This window comes from Saccopteryx bilineata, chromosome 1, assembly GCF_036850765.1.
Source record: "Saccopteryx bilineata isolate mSacBil1 chromosome 1, mSacBil1_pri_phased_curated, whole genome shotgun sequence".
NCBI classification, from domain to species: Eukaryota; Metazoa; Chordata; class Mammalia; order Chiroptera; family Emballonuridae; genus Saccopteryx; species Saccopteryx bilineata.
In genome coordinates, this window is record NC_089490.1 from 201348525 (window position 1) to 201358966 (window position 10442).

The window sequence follows — 10442 nt, forward strand, 5'->3', positions numbered from 1 at the left end:
CTGCTAACACGCTTTGCTGCATGTGAACTCACAGAACACAGAGAGAAGATTGGAGTGAGGACTGCCTGGAAGCGGCAGAGGAGTCAGGTGGGAAAATGCAGAACAATAACGAGATGGGAGGTAGAAGAGTGGCAAGAAGAAAATGACGCTGCGGAGACACCTGCAGCAGAGAAATGCACCTGCATGAGGTCTCCGAGCAGCCCAGCAGTCTGGGGAGCGCTGTTCTCCATCCTCTCTCAGAGGCATCCTTCTTTCATTCGGTGCTGATGACTCAGTGTCGCTAGGGAGAACGTGAAGTACACTGAGTGTACTCCACTGAAGAAAGCGAGGAGGCTGTTATGCTCTGCGGCGACTGCTCAGTGCCCATATGTTATTTTTATTATCAGCCCCAAAACACACAAACAAGAAGCAGGGAAGTTTACACAAGCCTCTGTCTGGCACTCTTCTGTTCTGTTCTGTTTTTTGACCATGTCTGGCTTTGCTCCAACTCGACATAACTGACTCTACTGATGTCACCGTCACCCCGGCTCAATCTCTCCCCATTTTCTGAGTCAATTTGTAAAATCAGAGTAAACAGAGGAGTAACCGGGTCCCTCCTCACCATCCATCCCATGGGGCTTAACGTTAATGTCTTCCTATCTCCTTTCCCTGGCCAAGTGACGACGCTGTCCCAGGAATGACCACCTCTCATCGGAGGCTGAGCAAGACCTGATAGAGTGCCTCCACCCACTCCCCTCGGCGAGGTCCACGTTCGCTCGGTGGGACGATACTGCAGCCAGGAGCCACATGCGGCCACCCAGCGCGTGAGATATGGCTCGTGACCCTGAGGAACAGAATTTTTACTGTATTTCACTGGAACTGATTTCATTTTAAGCAGCCACAGAGAGCTAGCAGCTATAATATTAGGGAATGCTGCCCTAGGGATTCTCGATGCTGGTCGGTACTCCCCCAAATGACTGTCTGCTCGCTTCACTGCATTGCTGCAAATGTATTTGCTGTGACCATGTCGCCTGCGCATTAGAAACCTCTGAGTCACTCACTATCCCTGAATAATAATGAAGATGGCAAGAGCAGAGTTTCAGTTACTGTATTGAATGAACATGTTGCTGGAAAACACTTGAATTACAAAGCGGCCGACCTGCCCTGAGATCTACCGCAACTAGACGGCACTGAGACGGAAGCCCAGCCAGGCGATGCGGACAGGTATCCGGGGATCCCTGCACCCCGCAGCCGGGCGACGCATATGGGGAGCCGCGGACCGCCGTGCCCACAGACGCAGCTGCCCCGACCAATTCGCTTCTTCAGTTCATGGCCAAGGTCCCTGCACGCGGTACCATCCGTGACCGGAGGCTTAGCCCCTCCTCACACAGCCGAGATCGTGGGATCCTCAGGGACCCGCATCTCCGTGCGCGCCGTGAATGTGAGGACGATGGTGTACCTGGAGGCGCGCCGGCCTCGGGGGCCCTCTGTGAAGCCCCCGTCACAAGCCCTTGTAACCTTCCAGAAGTAGGGAATGGCCCTCTGGCCTACAGGGACTGTCGCCTGACCCCTTAAGGGGATTGTGCATGCTGCTAGCTGGCCCCCAACTCTCTCCGTCGGTCTTTAGCAAGCTCGTCTTTCTTTCTTTCTCTCTTTTTTTTTAAAAGATTTTATTTATTCAATTTTCAGAGAGGATTAAGAGAGAGAGAGAGAAAGAGAGAGAGGAGGAGGAGGAGGAGGAAGCATCAACTCCCATATGTGCCTTGACCAGGCAAGCCCAGGGTATCGAACAGGCGACCTCAGCGTTCCAGGTCGACGCTTTACCCCACTGTGCCACCACAGGTCAAGCTCGTATTTCTGACCCCTACTCTGCTCAACTCGAGCACTGCTGTCAGACTCTGCAACCCTGCTTGGCTCAAGGTCTCAAGTACCTAACTATGCAATTCATAGTCTCAAACACCTAACAAAACATCTGGGCTTCTCTGTAGACCCCAAACCACTTTTTTTGTTTTTTAATTCGGGCACATATTGTGTATTCCATAAATGGATATCTGATGAATAACTCATGAGATCTGTGTCTCCTCACTCCCGGGTCTAGTCTTTGGGGTCTCCACCCATCCATGCACAGCAGGGGTGGAGACCATGGCATGCTGCCCACCGGCTTTTAGGACCTCCTACTCATAAATTCTTACCCAATATAAGTCGTGTTGCCTGGGACAGACATGTAAGAAATGTAATGAGAAGGAAGGGGGTCACTACACCCAATCCATAATCCTGTGTTAGGAAATCTTTGGTGAGATCACTCAGGTGTTTAAATGGCCTATTTGTGGGAATATAGACAGATCGGTTACATTAAATCAAGGAATCGGGATATCCTGTTAAGATGAGTGAATGTCAGAGAAGTTGAATGAATGGTTTTCACCAGGCAGTGATCTGTTTGCTATCATTATACAAATCTTTGAGAATTGATTAACTGATGAATTAAGGATGGGAACAGCAGGGGAAAGTGAGCTTTTCAAGGTACAGTCCTAGAAAGAGATATAAAACATGAAACTGGTAACATACAACTCTCCGACTCTGGTATGTTTAGAGTGCTTTCAGAAGCAGTGCAATTCTTTCATCCTGACCAATGTCCTTAATTTGAGTCTAAGACCTTGTTAAAAAAAAAAAAAAAAAGGAAAAGAAAAACATTTTCTTAAATGAAAAAGCACAACTGTTAATTGCAAAGTATGATAGTATTAAACAGCACAATTAATTTTGTCCTTAAAAGCAACTACTTATCAAAAATTAAAAATACTTCTTAGCTTAACACTGTCATTTTAGAAACATTAATCCCAGACTTTGGAAGGTTTTATTTCTCAAATAATAACAGTATATAAAATTATGCTTGTTTCAGTAATTATGTATTATTAAATTATTGCCTCAATAAGTTATTGTTGTACATGTATAATTCACCGGGATTGAGTGCTTTTGAAATCTTCTTTTAAAATAATGACAATTGTGCACTGGCACTTGGAATAGTGTTTGTGTGAGGCTGAGAATTCTTCTCTGGAGGTCTTCCGAGTTAGGGTACAGTTGACCATCAGACAACATTGGGGAGAGGTTAGGAGGTGACCACCACTGTGCAATTAAATACTCACATATAATCTTGACTCCTCCCACAGGGTACACAGGAGGTGGGTTCCAGGACCCTCCGGCACAGATACCAAAATCCATGGTATTGATCAATGCCTACAGTCTGTCCTCTGCATCTGCAGACTCTCAACAACAGATGGAACAATACAGGTACTTTTTAAAAAAAATTAAAATCCGTATATAGGTGGACCTGTGCAATTCAAACCCATGCTGTTCAAGGGTTAATGGCTTCTCTTAAAATGTGTTTTAGCCCGGGGACAATTCAGTGGACAATCTCTTAGGGTTCTTATCATTCTGTGTCCTACTTCAGAGATATCTGAGCTGAGCACCATAGAACATTCGGAGCCCTAACAACTTCCCATCCGTGAGGACTGCTGGAGCCTCCGGTGTGTGACAGCTCTGTGTCACCTCCAACTCATGCTCTATTTGTTTTGGGGCTTTTTTAATGCTCTGTTTGCTCTTGGGAATGTCCTTTCATTCAGCGGAGTTAACTGAACCCCTCCTCTCTGTGCAATGCAATAACCAGGTGGGAGAGAGCAGTAGAAGGGAACTGTGTCCGCGTCCTCAGGAGCTTGCCAGAGGCATCCATCAGGGTCCAGGCCCCATGACTCAGCCCTACGTGGTAAGAAGATGGCCTCGAACTCTGAGAGGGAACATAATTTCCTCCTTGAATTAGGATGCTTACGGAAATGTGAAATTCATTGTTGTCCCTTCTGGGACTCTCAGCCCCAGACCAGTGCTTCCCAAAGTGAAACTGCTCACTAAGATCACCTGAGGAGGATCTGAAGCTGAGGAATGATGGAAGCTCCTCGGACAGTTTGTATAATTAGCCAGTTTGGGACCAACTGCGGGAGGTCATGTGAATGTGCATAGCAAACCCTGTTTGACCAACAATATACCACTCACAAAAATTAGGGGACACTGTATCGCCTTCTGTTCATTTTGAAATATCACCTAATTTTGTGAGCAGTATACAAAGTAACCCGGCAAGACTGAACATACTCAGTGAAGAGCTGAGCCCTCCTAGTTACCCGTCTATTCATGTCAGAATAAAGTCTCTGGATCCTCTCTCATTAATTAACTTCAAATTAAGTACCTCTTTAAAAAAAAAAAAAAAAAAAAAACCCAATCTTCCCACCTCGATTTTGTTACTTCCTATTGTTTCTGTTTTATTGTTTTATTGCAGATTTATTCAATTACTTTTTCCCAAGGATTTCCAAGGACTGATACTGGAAAATATTAAACCACATTTATCTCTGCTTACATACACCAACATGAAATGCTATGCATTACCTATGACCTATTTAACTTGTGATATTCTATTCTAAATCCATTTCCATTTAATAATAAAACTTTCAGCCCATAATGGTCTATACCAATACAGAAAGAAAGGAACAAAAAAACCACAAAAAACCAAATAAGAAAAGTATAGAAAAAGGGAAGAAAAAAATTGCTATTGCTAAAAGCTTATTATGGGTTACTAAAAAATAGTAGTAAAGCAAACTTTTTACTTTAAAAAAAAAAGGAGTGTTCATTATACACTAGGTATTAGCATTTCCAGTTTTCAATGTTATAAAATGAAATTTTCTCCCCAAGAACATGTTCTTCTCTGGTGTCTGTGGGTGCTGAAGTGGAGAGTTCCCACAAAGGGAGCTCTTGCTTTTGGTAAACACTGACCACTTTCTCAGACCATCTGTTTAATATTCATTTTATCTGCAGCACTGTTGGGCTCGCTCAGGAGACAGACATAAGAAGCAGAGACCTCTTTCAAGGCATCATGACACGTGAGAGTTCATCTTGGTTTTCCTCTTTTAACACGGGCTTTTGAAGTAAGCATGCATGTGCACCAATTATGGGACACAGAATAAAGCCAATTAAATTAGCAGTATGCATGAAACTAGGGCAAAGGACTTTTGTTTTATTTCCTATGCTTCATGGATTGATAACATTGTATGATATCAGAGTATGAATATCTTTTTTTTTTTCTTTTTCTTTAGGGAATGTTAGTGCTTTTTAATTACTCTGTGCCTGGCATTTTATGTAGGTTCTATCACATCTAATTATTGTCACGTTTCTAAGAGAAAAACAGCATTATTCCCATTTTATAGACGAGAACTCTCAAGTCCGTGGCTCAAGACCTACATAACACACCTCTCGGAAAAGCACTGCTGTGGTATCATGAACATCGCGCCCACCCAAGACACGGTTCTATTTACACATTAAGCTTTCTCCGGGAGCAAAATGACCTGAGTATGAATATCTAGAAAGGCAAATAGCATTCGACATGTAAAACACAAGCCCAAACTGTGTATTGTGTTTTGTGTTTCAGCAGACACAAAAGTCATCAGAGAAACCACTCTAAAATTTCTTAACTCCTTACTTTCAACAACTCTGCTTGTCCTGTGGCGGACTAGCTGGTCTGCACACCCCACTCTGAGAAGCCTCAATTTAGCCCCCTTGGTTTATTAGAATGCTTCCTGAGTCCATTGGTGAAGGCTTACAAAGCAAAGTCTCACAGGCAACATGAATGGACGTAGTTATTCAACATGGACTTTTATTACATCTCATATAAGCACCGTGAATATTTTCCCTCCCACTGAGCTTGAATATATACAAATATACATATATTTATGCACGCCCATGAAGTCCCCCACCCACCGTACCTGGCTGGGCTGCCCTGCCTTCGGATTCTCTGCTTCTCTTCTGTCTCCCACACTGCCCGTTGCTCACATTCACTGTCAGCATGCTTGCCTCTTTTTAAAATGCCCTTGATTGCCGTAGATTATCTTCTCTCATTAGTCGTCTGATAGTCACGCTGAGTTCCAGTTGAATGTGAATCAGCCGACTTTTGTGGACCTTTCTTCCTAGCAGAGTGCTAGCTGTCTGGCTGCTGGCACACTAGGCCAATCCAAGAGCAGCAGCTTCTGCCTCCTGAATTCTGTATCCTGACCCTTTCTACTTCTACTTCCTGACACAGCCAACCTTCCCTTTGGAAGCCGAGGGAACCCCCCGAGTGTGGCTGAGGTAGGAATCAGGGTGAGGTCTTGTGACGGGCGCTGCTTGGTCCCTGAGGGGCACACACTAGCCTGCTGTAGGTGAGGGGCTCTGGTTCAGGGACAGCGGCCCATGTCAGAGCGCTGTGGCTAGGAGCAGCAGAAGGAGGGGCTCAGAGGGAAAGAACGGACCCTGAAACCATAGCGTGTGTGCTGGATGTATTGGAAAGATGATCACGTGACAATATTCTGAACTTGAGACCTTTTATTCATATGCTCACTGCGGTTGAAAAAAGAAATCCAAGTCCCTCTCTCCCTACATGATGTATCTGTGTGTTCTGCCCAGTGAGATGTCTCAAACCCTTGATTATGTAAAGCATTTGATTTCTCTAGACCTGATTAGAATTTAATCATTACTAAGCACAGGAAATGTCTCTTGAAACACATTTGTGCTTCTTCCATCCGCAAGCTGACCCCGTCCAGCACGCCCCACATGGGGCACCCCGTTGTCTGCCTGAGCCCCCGGGACCGCCGAGTGGGGCTCTGCACTGAATCCGGCACTCGCCAACGACACTGGTCCTTCCCGTCCCAGCCCGGTCTCTGCAAACGGAGGCCGTGATTGCAGGAGGAAGTGTCACACTGACATAATTCATGCAGAACTGGGCACATCCCCATCGCCTGCTGGCAATCCATCCACGGGCTGCCTGTCAGTGGGATCTGTAGACCCACTCGGGCCAGGCATGTCTGTGGCCGCTCATGAGACAGACGTGGCGGCAGCCGCGCCAGGCTACGCACCTGAGCCATGTGCCCAGCAGTGGCTGTGTATTTGGTGTCAGGCGGACGTCTCCCCATTGGGTTCCCTGTGCTCCAGATGTGTGTGCATTTTATCGCATGAGTGAGAAACAGGAAGATGGCTCGAGAAGGGCACATGGAGGAAGCCCCACCTGCCACAAAGTCGAGCTCCGAGGTGGCACTGCTGAAAATGCATTCCTTTCTCCACTGGCTACATTGGGCCATATACATATATATATATATACATATATACATATATGTATATATATATATAATTTTATATAAATTTTTTTTTTGGCTAAATCATTACACCCGTTAACATCCACTGTCCTGACCACCCTTTCCTTTCCATGCTGTGCTCCTTGGTTACGTGGGTTGTCGACTAGTTATTATATTTATTTTGCCCTCGGTGTTGGGCAGACTTTACACATCTGTTCAGCCTACTGCTTCTAGATTTCAACGCATATGAAAAATAAAGTCATGCTAATGTTTAAAGACATGTCTGCTACTTATCCACATAACATGGTTGAGTCATGGCCTCTCCATCGTCCTAGCACATCCATGTGTCTCCCTCTAACAGATGACAGGAGGCCTGGGGAGTAAGTACAGATGCCCACCTCTCCCCTCGGGCCTCCCCCGCCCCCCACCCCCACTCTCCAGTGTGTACAGACAATTCTAGCCCCTCCCATCTCCACACTATTTCCGGACACGCCCATCTGTGCTTCCAAATAGTTGCTCATGTGCTTGACCTTTGACCTTCCTAACCCAAATCAACTTTCCAAGTACAAAAGGCCCTTCTCCATGTCTATCCTTAGTAGCCCATTCGTGCTCGTTTGAACCTTCCCAGGATGCTCATCGTATAACCCCAACCATCCCTGAGCATGAGACCATTGCTCACTGGTGAGTGATCACAAGCATCTTTAACTTTGTGGCCTAAGGCACGATTTACAGTGGAAAGAACCAGGCTCTGGACTAGGTGGCTCGACTGCCAGCTAACAAGGTGCAGAACCTCGCAGAAGCCTCTCATTGGCTGGCGGGTTCCTTCTGCACAGTGGTCAAGAGAGTTGTTCTCGCCTGGAATGCTGACTCCAACCAGAGGTCAGCAGTGGAGGTCGTAAATTCGACCACGTCCCATGCAGGACATATTGCTCACAGTTGTTCCAGTCCTATCGTCTTCACCTCTGCTGTAGGCCGGGTTGCTTGGGGAGCTGCGCACGGACCACCCAATTCCGCATCGCCCGATCCTCGAACTTGCATTCCGGCGGGCCGTGTTGTTGGGCGCCTGATCCACCTATCATGGTATGGTGCGCGCCGTGACAATGTCTGATCTGGCTTTGCCCTTTCTTCCCACCGAGGTCCTGTCCTGTTCATAGAGTAGAAGCTAAAAGAAGCCCAGTGATGGGGCAGGAAGCTTCCTGCAGTGTGAGCATAAATTAGGACCTCTTCAACAGACATGCAGTGATGGCAAGGTGACAACAGGCTGCCCAAAGAGACCTTCGCCTTGAAAGCAACTTGGTTAGTATGGCAACGCAGTCCTGATTAAAACAGGCCCAATAAATCAAGCTCAACAACTCTGTTAGATTTGGTCTTTTGAAATAAAAGCCTTTGAATGTTGTACAGAAAAGTGACATTTTATGGTACCACAGAAAATGCAGCTTCCCTCTCTTATTCAGCATAAAAAGATAGAGACATGTCTTATGTGCAGGATATAATACAGCCATTCTTGAAAAATTACCCCAAACACAAGAGTCTGAATGCTTGTATTTATACATATGATTTCTATGATCTGCACACTGATTTAATACACAATAAAATTCTTTGAGGAAATTTTAGCATTATAATTAATATTTATGAAGCCTTTCTGATGTATTGAGCCCTAAGTCCTTGTGCATGTGTTAAATAGTTACCATTTCATTTGAGAAAACAAAGAAGGACACACAGAAAAGTTAATTTGCCCAAAGTGAAACAATTAATAAACAAGAGATCTTGATTTTCCAGCGTCCATTCTCCTCTAGGATGTTTGTGAGAAACCTAAGGATTTAAGTCACAGCCCTCGCTTGGGAACTTACACACTGTCTCTAAGTGAGCGACTTACCATATTTTTCACTCCATGAGATGCACTTTTCCCCCAAAAAAGTGGAGGGGAAAATGCCTGTGCATCTTATGGAGCAAAAAATATAGTATTTTATTAAATATTTTAACACACTATTTGGTTCAGAATATTTTTTTTCCTTATTTTCCTCCTTAAAACCCTAGGTGTGTCTTAAGGTCAGGTGCATCTTACAGAGCAAAAAATACGGTAAACTCTGGGTGCATCAGTGTCTCTGTCTCCAAAAGAGGATGATGACAATGACAGCGGCCCTCTCGGGAGCTTGCTTTGTGAATTAAATGAGAAAATGTCTGAAAAGCTTCCTAAACCCTGCCAGGCAGCTGGGCTGAGCTTCATAAGTGATAAGCTTTGCCTGTTCCTTTATCACAGAAATCTCCTGGGACCGGAAGAAACAACCCTGAAAGTGGCAGAAGCAGAGCCCTGGAATTATATTCCCCGAATCCTCTTGGATGAGCAACTTGCTCCAAAACGAACCATAACCACAGGGCTGCAGTGGGCACCCTCTCCCAGGACCAAGCTTCTTCGAACACTGTCTCCTGTGTGCCCTGCTCTCTGGGTGACCAGAGTCCTGAGTAAGAGCCTCTCTGCCTTAAGGAAAACGACCCGTAGATGGCACTCCTGGTGATTATGGTTCCTGTCGTCAATATGTCTCTGATTCCACAGAGTCAAAGGAGGAGGAAAAGTGACATTTATTAGAGAGAAGTGAATTTACTTAGAAAATAAAAAAATATATATTTTTTGATAGTTTAACGACAGTGTATTGGCCAAATAGTGCTTTATTTTTTTTCTGAAATGAAATCACTTTTGCTAGCAATGACAGAAAGAGGTAACGATAATTTCATTGATCTTGACATTTTGACAGGCCAAATCTACTCAAATAGTGACTACAGCCAAGAACTCAACAGAAGGCTGAGACTCGGATGGACAACAATGAACGAATGAGGAAAGATCGCCAACTCAGGAGTGTCAATAGAGACCAAGGCTGAGTTCATTCACACCCTCGTATTCCCAATGTACGGAAAGTTAGACCGGACCATGAAGACGGATAGGAAGGAAAAAAGCTGACTCACTTGATATATCGTGTTGGAGAAGACAAATGCCCTGGGGCCTGGGCCATCAGAAAGATGTACAAGTGGATCCTGAGTAAATCAAGCCTAAAACATCACTGGATGCCAAAATCACAAAACTGACGCTGTCCTACTAGGTGAGGCATGTCGTGGGAAGGCAGGGTTCTTCGGAAAAGACGATGGCGCTGGGAGAAGTTAGAAGGCAGCACAAAAAGAGGAAGCCCTCATAAAAGAAGCCAGGAGTGTGAATCTCCAGGAGCCGAGCTGGACTCTTGAGGACAGGACGCTGTGGACGTCCCTCATCTGTAGGGTCGCTGACAGTCAGAGCCAACTCCACCCCGTGTAACCCACACAAGCTCTGCTTTG